At 30.2% G+C, this 12381-nt stretch overlaps 2 long non-coding RNA genes across 4 annotated transcripts in view; one reads left to right on the top strand and one right to left on the bottom strand.

Annotated features, from left to right (window-relative positions):
* LOC144835198 (uncharacterized) overlaps nt 1-12381 on the bottom strand; it is a 329884-nt gene continuing 317503 nt past the window's right edge. The window contains exon 4 of one of the 2 annotated variants that reach the window (XR_013611063.1): nt 1-728. This is a non-coding gene — a long non-coding RNA (uncharacterized LOC144835198). The remainder of the gene's footprint in view (nt 729-12381) is intronic. The other variant, XR_013611062.1, reaches the window with a different exon arrangement.
* Nucleotides 5636-12381, top strand: part of LOC144835189 (uncharacterized) — a 164352-nt gene continuing 157606 nt past the window's right edge. Inside the window, exons 1-2 of one of the 2 annotated variants that reach the window (XR_013611053.1) lie at nt 5636-5753; nt 6132-6221. This is a non-coding gene — a long non-coding RNA (uncharacterized LOC144835189). Of the gene's footprint in view, nt 5754-6131; nt 6222-12381 lie in introns of those variants that run through there. The other variant, XR_013611052.1, reaches the window with a different exon arrangement.

Here is a 12381-nt window from a genome sequence, read left to right as displayed (position 1 = left end):
AACATTCTAGGTCTATGTCACACAGCCGCAACTACGGCTCTTTCGGACATGTAATTCCTGGTAACCACCGGCAAACAACGATAAATAGCCACAACTGTACACATAAAAATGTAAAAAGTAAATTTAATAATCTTTGACAAACAATTCTTTCTCTTATAATCCAAACCCCCACAAAAAAAAACCACAAAAAAAACCAAGCAATTCTCAAACAATGATACAGTATCTCTATTCCCCACACAATTTATACCATTCCCCAAATTCCCAATCCTTCCAAACAAAATATCAACAATCTTCTTAGTGTCAAATAAATCCCAGAAACCCCCCCTTTCACATCCAATACTATCCCAAGGTCAATAATTAAACAAATAATAAAGGTCCACAATTTCGTCACTTCTTGTCTTCTTCTATCTCAATGCTGACACAAAACAAATTAGAAAGATAAAAGTTAAAACGATTCTGCAACTAAACAACTCCCACGCCTCTGCTCCCGTTCCGCTGGTATAACCAATTATAATTCTTCCCAAATTGCAACTCTTTCCTGACATATAAATAAATTAAATATTAAGTTAAAATGTTTCTTGATGTCGTTCTGCACTGCAATCCGCTCCCTGATCAATTATTTATTTCTCCTTTTCCACGTAAAATAATATCAGTATCAATAAAGTCAGTCTTCGATACTTTCAACAATTCTTTAAAAGCAATTAATTCTGCTATTTCCAACAGTTATTCTTCGATTTATTAACTTCATGTATATCACGTTATTTCATTTCTGCTCCAACCTAAAATCATCGACAGGGAACCAGATACAAACAACCGACGCATCAGAGAAGCCATCTGGATCCGCAGACGAGGAAACCAAATCATCAACAGAGACGAGGGCACCCACCAACTCAGTCACGTGTATGACCCTGTCATTAAACAGAATAGGCCCTCTAGAATATTTTCAAGATACTTATACCTACAAACCAGATGAACATTTTCAATCAGGTCAAGTGTTATAACATTCGTAGAAGCCAGTTAGAGGGCGTAGATGCAAAACAAATTCGCGGAACTGGGGTGGCAAATGGTAGAGTAGGTCAAGGGTGATCGATTCATACCAAACTATTTTGAAAAAATTAAGTAAGTCAAGTGTTATAACGTTCGTAAAAGCCAGTTACTTATTCGCCGTAGAGGGCGTAGACGCAAAAAAAGTTCGCGGAACTGGGGTGGCAAATGGTAAAGTAGGTCAAGGGTGATCGATTCATACCAAAATATTTTGAAAAAAATAAGTAGGTCAAGTGTTATAACGTTCGTAAAGCCAGTTACTTATTCGCCGTAGAGGGCGAAGATGCAAAAAAGTTCGCGGAACTGGGGTGGCAAATGGTAAAGTAGGTCAAGGGTGATCGATCCATATCAAAACATTTTGAAAAAATTAAGTAGGTCAAGTGTTATAACGTTCGTAAAGCCAGTTACTTATTCGCCGTAGAGGGCGAAGATGCAAAAAAGTTCGCGGAACTGGGGTGGCAAATGGTAAAGTAGGTCAAGGGTGATCGATCCATATCAAAACATTTTGAAAAAATTAAGTAGGTCAAGTGTTATAACGTTCGTAAAAGCTAGTTACTTATTCGCCGTAGAGGGTGTAAATGAATAAAATGTTAATGAACTTTGACCGGAAAAAGTAGAGGAGGTCAAGGCTAACATGTTGATGCAATAACAACTCAATTAGACAGTTATTACCTATTAAAGTCTGTTTTTAAAAATATTTGTGACTGTCCCTTTAAATGAATTTGAATAAGGAACTAGGAACTAGGAACTAGTAACCAACTTCACAGACATGTTCTTAAAGGCTTTGTAACAATATTCTGTGTGTTTATAATAATAAATGAAAAAACATTTGAATATGCAGAAATGTCTAAATCTAAATTTTGGTCGCATTTGTGAGCATCGGCTTATAAGCTTAAGTGTTGGCATATACCTTATTAGTACCACATATTTATCAAATTGTTGCATTTGATAAAAATCAGTCATCTGTTTTACGTGATGAATTGCTGAAGTATTTTATTCTATATAGAGTTATACCTTAATCTTTGTACTCTGCTATTATGACCTTAATTTATTTCAAGTAATGATTAAGACATTCTTAGTGCATATTAAACTGTTAAATTTTATAAAGAGTATTAAGAGTTTATAAGAGTAGTATACAAACAATCAGGATGTTATACAATAATTATTGTACCTTATATTTTGTTTTTAAGATGTGCATGTTCCAGAGGAGATATTGGCACGAGGACCTGATGCGGTGAAAGCATTTCAAAATGCACTTGAAGAAGGACAAACAGAGTTTAATCAAGTGAAGAACTATTTTTGTAGGACTTGAGAATGTTGGAAAAACATCTACTATAAATTCTCTTTTAAGAAAAGAGTAAGCATACTTTATATCATGATTGAAAATGTTCATCTGGTTTGTAGGTATAAGTATATTGAAAATATTCTTTTTTCCAAACCAATAATTAGTAAAAACTAACCTTGACAGTTTCGCTGTCCTGATCGGACAGCTTCTTCAGAAACCCACCAACAGAATAGGCCCTCTAGAGGTCAGTCTGTTTGATGATAGATCGTCATTATTTCTGAAGAAGCTGTCCGATCAGGACAGCGAAACTGTCAAGGTTAGTTTTTACTAATTATTGGTTTGGAAAAAAGAATAATTTCAATATACTTATACTTTATATCAATTACAACTATTACATTTAACCACTTTAACTGTTACAAACAGTTGTTACTGTAGGATCAATTACAAGAATAAGACATTTGAAACATTTTTCCTGAATAGTTTCAATTTATTTTACTATAAAATAATATCAAAATACATTGCAAATATTGATAAGAGTAACCAGCATACACAAAGCTAGCCAAAATAGCTTTAATACTTATTTTCATTGGGATCCTTATAATCTAAACATAAATAATCTAAATATCACAATGTAAAAGAGTAAGAATATAGTTGATTAAAATTTACTATCATTACAATTGTTGTTTGATTAAAGTATTTGGCCCTTTAGTATTCTGGGTATGTTGAGGGTTTAAAATAAGATTATAATGCAACGTAAAAACAATGTAATTGCAGTATACCATCAAATTATTTTTGTGTCTCTAGATTATCAATGCAAACATTCTTTTCTGAATTATATAATGTCATTTTGTCATAGGTTTAATCCATTGCATGTAATAACAGATGCAATGGTAAAAACAACGGTGTGTACACCAGATGCCAGTAACAAAGAAGTGTTGAAAGAAACAACGCAGGATATTTGTAAGTATTCACTTTATTCAGATACATGCTGCAACCAAAATAGATGATTTATTTATATTTTTTAATTTATTTTTTATAATTATTTAGGCAAATTTCCAAGGATAACCATAAGCGAATTAATTCACTATCCTTCTTGTTCAAAAGACAAACATACACAAGATGCTCTACATAAACAAAGTCTTATTACAAGTCTTTGGGAGTGGAGTTGTAATTTGTCATTAGAAAAAATCCTGGAATATGACAGGACTTCAACCCAGGACCCTTCAATTGGTAGCCAAGCATCATAACCACCAAGCCACAACTGTACTCCAAATTTAAAATTCACCCTAACTCATGCACTGTCATGTCACAACTTGTTTTATTATGTTTTATTTTTTTACCAAATAATTGTTGTTCTCATGTCATTGTAAATCAATTGAATAGACACTCTAGGTTTAATATTTGGGTGACAATTTGTGACTAGTTCTTGCACACACTTTGATATTTCATAAATGCATGGAAAAACCACTACCATGTAAACATACAAGTTATTTAAATTCAATTTGAGGATAAATTAGTTTTTAAATTATTGCAACAACATCATAAAAATGGTTTCTATGCTTTTAAAAACCAATGTAACTGTGTAAGAAATAAAATAATATATACATGATTTTATTAAGATTTTTTAAATTAAAAGCTTTAGACATGTATCAGGATGCTGTCACTGATGTCACAGTTAAACAAATGTTGAAAAGTCCACGCCATACAAAAGGATACACACCAAGAGCAGGACCATCAAAGCAGGAAACAAAATCTGGTAAAAGATTTTAATGAAAGTTAATTCAAATTTACTTTAAAATGTCTTTATTGTTATTGTAATCTGCTGTAAAATAAATTTAAAAGTATAAAACTAAAAGCCCAAAATACAATCAATATAAAATTGGTACAAAAGAGATTTTTAAAAATAAATTTAATATAAAAGTTTTTATAAAAGACAGTTTATACAGCATTTTGCTGTGATTACTGCTGTGACATTTGAATTCAAATAGAGAATACAAAAAATACACATATTATAATGATGATGGCAAATTGGATCAGGTTGGAATCAACAAAAAGTGATTCATTACACTAACCTTTGTTCTTGCCGAGTTAATTTGATTATAAAGCATAATGATGAATGCTAATACATTCAAGATTCAAGAAATTTTTGTCCATAAAAATGGAAATTCACTTTGCTTGGTAGATTAAAACAACAATATTGCAACAATTTAAAAACGTGCAGTATAATAACAGATTAAAAATACAAGATAAAAAGTTAAAAATACTGTTAAAGATGTATTGTCCCTTTGTCAAATTCCAAAAAAATAAAAATAAAAAGATTTCGAAAAAAAGTGGGTCATTTTGAAGTATCATAATAGTTATTAACTTTCACCAAAAATTAGTCAAAAAAAAAATCATTTAACTGAAATACAGACGTTTTTTGGTTCAAAAAATAACTTTGACTTCCAGTCAAAGTTTTCGATCAAAACATATCTTATAATGCAATGCGCTTATTTGGCTACTCTGTATGCATAATCATAAAACTTCCTCGCGATCTGTGTGAAAACACCTTCTCAACCGTGACGAGTTGTAAACAATCCTAATTAGCATCATGCATAATGTATACTCATGGTTTAAAATCTTTGTTTACTTTTAATCGCGACTATTTTCCAGATGAAATGTAATCAAATTAATTTAGCTGTTAATTACGTAAAATTGTTGTTTTTGGCTTGAATTTTCGACTTAAAGTGAATAACTTTAATATTACTTTGATATGGCCAATAAAAATTTAGTATATTTTGACTTTCATTTTTTTGTGTTTGCAAGGGACAATACATCTTTAAAAATGTAAATCTATTAAAAATTGCATTAACGTCTTACATTAGAATTAAAAATATGAATGCTATTTACAACGAAGGATTTTCTAGTTCTACAAAGATTTGCTCTTGGAGGTCGTAGCCTAATTCCTGATCTATTTAAGTTATAACAGTAATGTAACGGATGAGTGGGGTCTTTCATAATATTGTTTACTTTTTTTAGAATACTCTTTTCATAGATAAATGAACAAGGCGTTAGATCAGCTTTAATAATACGTTGTGCAATTTTACGTGGTCTCTCAATATTTTTCTTATCATTTTCAGTAAAGTTACCATAAAAACATCCAATGCTAAAAGATAAAATACTTTGAATAATACTTTGATAAAATAGAATTAAAATACTGTTATCAACTCTAATTTGCTTGAGTTTTCTGAGAAAATTATTGTTATTATTAATTATTATTATGCTATTTATAACAAGGTAGCATCTTTAATTATATCAACACATTTTTCAGATAGTAGACCTGAGAAAAAAAAAAACCCAACAGAAGCATCAACATCAAAACAGGAAGCCAAATCTGGTGAAACATCAACAAGTTCAAATCCAATGCCAAGTCCACAAAAAGAGGGTAAATATTTATTTTGAAATGTGTTTGATTGTGCTGTTCATACATATTAATGATATCAGAAATAAAGACTAAAGTGCTAAATATTGAAATGATTAAAGGAGTGGAAATTTAATCATAATCATCAGTGTCTGCTAATGAACATATATTATCTTGCAAGTTACTTTGACAGTTAATACTAATATTTGTATATTGTATGACACTGCTGTGTAATCTATTCAACTTGCAGTACAATGTGGTTAAATAAACTCATCACTAAACCATTGATTGGAAAGGATAAGGTTTACAATACTTAAATATTGCATTGGAAATACTTTTTCTTTAAATAAAAAAGTTATAGTTGGTAATCACATATGAGTTTTATATATTTTATCACAACAGAACCAGTGTATGAAGAAAAACTTGAGAGACCAGAAATTCCTAAAAGGTTCTTAGACAAATTTGTAAGAAAACTTTGCTCTGCAAGAGAAGGCGGTGACTCTAAAGTGGATAGCAACAAGTTTGTTATCAACATCTGGGACTTTGGAGGTCAACCAATTTACCATGTGATACAGCGGGTAAATTTTATTGGTGTATTTAATTTGTATTAATAGAGATTAGTTTTGCCGTCAATATTCAATATACATGCCTTCTTCTGAGGTTCTGTTAGTTTCAGGGTGTATACTTTGTCTTTTGGCCTTGGTACAATATCAGCACTAAAATCAAAATGTTTGCTCACTTGATTTTAAGTAAGAATCCATAACCTTCCTTATAAAATTAAATTTTATCATATGGTAACAGTATCAAAAAAAAATAAAAAAATCAACATTTATTTCCAAAAAGGTGGCGTCACCAAAAAAGCAAAAGCTTGTGTCAGGGACGCCAAAACAAAACATTCAAAAGCAGAACATATAAAATAAGACACAGAAATGAAAATAACAATAAAACGAAAAGCGGTACATATCAGTATGTCAGTATCAGATATAAAATACAATTATTATTGCAATATTATTATAAACATTTTATTCTTGCAATTTAGTACAACCAAATCTCTCAATGCTAGACTCGCTCAAAATCAGAAAAACCTATCCCAAACCCAGACTTTTTCTTCAGTCAAAAAAAGTTCCCAAAATACATTTGGAATACCAGAATTTATGTAAAACCTGACATATTATGCCAGCCGGAGGATGTCTTGTGTTGGGAGTACTACAGTAGTATTCATTGATGTCTACCATAACTAATGATTATTGATGTAAATGTATATGTGCATTGTGGGAGGAAAACAATGAGTATCAAATGATTAGACCAATTGTGCCAGTATATTATACTGTAACACAGGTGTATAAACAGTTTTTAATATTGTCAATCTATGATTGTTTTATCAATGTTTACTAGATATTCATGGTATCTTTTGCTGTTGTATGTGTGGTATTTAACCTGAATGAAGATCTTAATGCCCCAGCTAAAGTTTGTGATCCAACAACGGTAATCAGTTTTTTAAAAATATGGGTTACCCCTTGTATGTTGTATATAATCATAAAGTTTCCTTCTTGGTTTTCCTTACTTTATCATCACATTGTTCAAATAGCAGTATGTTTACACCAAAATTTATAACTTAATTCTACTTCTATGATAGTATTGGATTTTATTTACTATTTATTATTCTTAAAAGAAAATTATGCACAATTAGTTTAAAGCCTAATTAGATTTATAAACTTTTAGTGTTGTACATAATTTTTAAAATTTGATTTGTGCCTGTAATATAGGGAAATGTGTATGAACATCGAATGACAAATCTTGACTTCATTCTGTTTTGGATTCGTTCAGTTTTTGTAAACGTAAGAAAAGGTCAAAATAACAAGATAATGCTGATTGGTACACATTATGAGAGCCTTAGTAAAACTGAACAAGAAAGACAACAAAGGGTACATATGTCATCACATTTTGTTTCATTAAACATTATAAAATTGTGTATTGTAATTATTGCTTATGATTTATTGACAATAACTGGATTCATACACAATATTTAGCATTTTCTTATGTAGGCCATAGTTTTTAATTTGTTATCAGGCTGCATTTATAGTATATTGTATTTTCATGTTCGTTTTCGTAACTGTTAATAGGTTGATGTTGCAACTAAAATTATTATTATTACTGCAATTCAGCTCTTTGGGCTGCAATAGTCATAATATCTAATATTTTATCATGTTTGCATCTGTTCTATATTTATATGTTTGTTAATGAATAAATAAATATACTGGAATATAAATAATGTTAAATAAATTTAATAATTGGATAGAGTAATTAAAGGACAATATTATAAGAAATACATTATAAATTATAGATGTATTATAAAGCAACAGCAGTTGTGTTTGAAAATGAAAACTACAAAACAGCATAAGGAAACAGATTAAAAACCTTGAAAACTTAATAATAATACATATCACATATCACTAATATCTAGAAGTATACATAAGCATGTCCTAAGATAGCCCATGTTATTTATTTATTTTAGGTAGAAGAAATAGAGAATACAATTTGGAAAGCCCTGGAGGGAAAACCATTTGAGGACATGGTGTATCAAGAAGGGCTATTTACCATTGAAAACAGTGTCCCATTTGAAAAGAGCGGTGCTTCTAAAATAATTCGCCAAATACAAAAATTAGTCCAGATGATGATTCGCACTTTGCCAATCAAATGGCTGCAAATACTACAGGAAATACAACAGTTACGAAAAGACAAACTATATCTACCAAGTTTTAGAACAGATATATTTTTCTTTCTTTCAGATTAATCTCAATTAATTATCTATACAGGTTATTGTAGGCAAAGTGTTTTAAACAATGATGAATTAATAAATACTAGATGGTACGCTCGCTTCGCTCGCGTACCATCTAGGTCGTGCCCACAGATGGTTCTCGAATACATAATGATTTCAGCGTTAAAAAACTGGCGATTTCAAATGTACAATAATGCAGGACAATAATACATGTCGTTTACAGGAACGAATAAATAGACACTGTGATTTATGTACTCAACTAAAATTAGCACCCTGAGAATTACTTCCGAAAGAGAAACTTTTCACAAAATGAGACCAATTGTTTTAAAAGTCAGATTTAAACAAACTTATTTTGTGTTTTGTATGTAACATTATGATTGAGGGATGGGGAAGAGGATGGGTGCAAAGAGGAACAATTTTTAAATATATTTTTTATTTTGTAACGAAATATTAATTGTTTTCATGTTTTACAAATAATATACCACTAAACACAGTAAAACATTGCGATGTAATACTTTGTTGAAACTATCACCGTCATAGTCGATTGAAATAGTACAGTACATGTAACGATACACTACGACGTATGTTGATATATAATGTTAAACAATTTGTGAAAACCACCTCTATTCGGGGAAAATCATAAATTCGATTTAATCGTCAATAAATATTAAATTATCTAACTCAACTTAATTATTAGGCCTAATGGTTTTCAATTGTTTCTTAGAGCCAATTCATAATTAAGTTGGTTCCGTTTAGGGCATGTGATGCACCGTATAGGCTTATCCTCTACTGGCTTTACAACGCTACTCATGCCAGTGAGGGAAGGGTGATGATGTGGGTGGTTTAAATGCAATAATAAAGATTTGTACATAATATACGGCGACTGAAAACGCTAGCTCATTATCCGTTTAAAAAAAATTATATCCAACCTCTGCAGTACAGATTGGAAAAAAAATTGATCGAATTTCTGTTATGAGTATACAGTACTTGCCTTTACAACGCCTGAGGGAATAGACACTTGTGGAGCAGAGATTGGAATGTTCCATTCATTGCAAATCAATACATTTATATAAACGTATATTAAATCTATCAAAATAGTATTTTTTAAAGAAAATCGGCCTGTCTTCAACATTATGATGCTGTACTCGAGCTGTTCAACCCGTTTTCAGCCATTAAAAACAATTATCGTAGGAGATAGGAAAATGCGAAGCATCCTCGTATTATTGTTTTCGGGTATTTTTCAAGACAGACATCCATTAGACAGTGTATACCACGATCGAAAAACACCCCTATTTGGGGCAAATCGTTGAACCTAAATTTGTTTTAATTGTCAATAACTAATTATCTAACTCAATTTAATTAGTAAACAGGGTTACATCTGGTGGTTAAAATCAGTACCGAGATTCTAACCAACTTTATATACCATCGAGTAAACATTCTAGAAATAACGCGCAATTTACCGATTTTTGCCCTTACGTAAATGTATATATAGATGATATTTGTTTAGAATCAAATACAAATCAAATAGGCCTATTTCTGTCAATTTTAGTTGAGGATAATAATATAGTTGATTGTTAAAACAACTATCATTGTAACCAACATGGTCACCTGCATTTGAAAGTGTATAGGATACAAGTTGGTTTATTGTTGCTACAAATTTTCCCCATGCGGGCTTATTTTTTTCAATATCAAACCTGCATTTTTGTCTAAATGAATCTGTTTATGTTGAACATCATCGGTAGCAAACCTTGTAGTATTATAAGTATTACAGTATTTCCAATATGCCGTTTAACAAACACAGTAGCACAGGTTAAAATTTAGGTAAAACTTTCAAGAATGCAACATTTTATTTAGAGTTAAATTTTATTTAATTGTGATGTTTATTTGCCTTCTAGATAAATGATTTACTTGTCCGTTGTAAGATAACCAATAACAAAGTGCTTCTTGAGTACTTACATGACATCGGCGAGATTCTGTTCTACCCAGATGACAAGATCCTCAAAGAAAAAAATGATTTGATGGGAGTAGTTGACAAGTTTAAGACAATCATCACAGTTATAGATCCTAAGCTTAAGGTTAGCAAACGTCATGAGCTATATTTTTTGAGTGGTGTCAATAAATTGTTAATAATACTCTGCCATAAACTATAACTAAATGTCTATCATGCAGGGTGTATTATGTCCTAGTGTTTAATATGTTCACTGTTACCATGTTGAAACCTAATGTCGGTCATTCAAAAATGAAATTGAATTTATTCAGTCCTGCCAAAGCCTGGGTTATAAAAGACTGGTGAATTTTTAGAAACAGCCACTTGAGTCAAACAAATTGCCAAAAGTTACTTTTTTTGCTGAAACATGCTCAACTATATACATATTATATTATTATATCCAAAATCTACCTTGAACTGTCCATTGTAAATGACCTAACTTGCATGAAATCAAAAAACAACAATTTTAATTGTAAATATGTATATGTTTGTATGATGTAGTATGTTTAAGCGGATATTAGCCCTTGATGGCATTTACAGCAATAAAGAAATTGAATTGAATTGAATTGACCCCAATTATCTCTTAAACCATAAAGAATTTGGTAAAAGAATATATTAAACACACATATAAACATGACCCTTAAGATTCAGAATTATGTATTTGATTTGTCTTTGGGTCAAGGTCAAACGTCATTCCAGTACAGCCTCTAAAATATGCTAATTAATTATCTTATCCATTAGGTACTGTATTTTGGATAAGAAAAATATAATCATAAACCTAAAGATTCTGAATAATGCAATTGAGTTGTATGAGGGGTCAAGGTTAAAGGTCATCTAATTACACCCTATAAAATATGGTAATTATATCTCAAAACATCAGTTATTTTAACAAAAATGCATTTAATATAAATATGACCCTAAAGATTCAGAATAATGGAATTGAGTTGTATGGGTCAATGTAAAATGTTACTTATTATGCCATATAAAATATGCTAATTCTCTCAAAACATCAAAATATAAATATGCCCTTAAAGATTTGCATTTTATTTGTCTTTAGGGTCAAGATAAAATGTACCATATCTTACCATATAAAATATTCCAATTGTGTTCTTTTTATTAATTTTTGTATTTATTCGGTATAAAAAAAATCACAACAATCCAAGCGGGCAAACGTGTGATTTAAAAACATAAAACAAAAAAGAAAAATAACAAAATAGCAAGTAAGCAATCTTAATTACATATAAACGGGAGGAAAAAAAATATATATACTACATTATTAGAATTATTTTTCATATTAAAGTTTCACGATTATGTATTTGTGTTATATAGAAATTCAAATAGCCTATATACTTGTCTACATTTTTGAGTACAGGAAAAACTGCATAATAAACAATAAAAAAAATATTACAAATATAAAAATTCAAAAAGTTTATACAAAAATATACTATTTATTATCATAATTTAAATTTAAAAATATTATATACAATTTATAGTAAAGTTATTATTATTATTATTCTTTGATATATATATATATATATATATATATACAATTTCACAAAATTAAAGAAGTGGTTAAAATATTTAAATTGTCCATTATTTAGCTGGTTTACATTACAATTTAAATTTATATTTAGTTTATTATTATCTTATGGCGTTCAGTTTGGTAACCAAGAATGGAATTGTACTTTTTTGGTAGCGAGATGTTTTGCATTTGGGGATCCTTAAATTTTCAGCGTACGTTACGTAGTTTCAATTTTTCCCCAGTATTGTTGAATTCTGGTAAGAAGTGCCGATGTCTTTAAGATGTCAAAAGCTTTTTTCCGAATTTGATCACAAGTGAGTCTCTCCAGCTTAGGGATGCCAAGGGTATTACATGCTGCAGTATA

This window comes from Antedon bifida, chromosome 2, assembly GCF_963402885.1.
Source record: "Antedon bifida chromosome 2, ecAntBifi1.1, whole genome shotgun sequence".
Taxonomy (NCBI): Eukaryota; Metazoa; Echinodermata; class Crinoidea; order Comatulida; family Antedonidae; genus Antedon; species Antedon bifida.
Note: the sequence above shows the minus strand (reverse complement) of the source record. Positions and strands in the feature narration are given on the sequence as shown.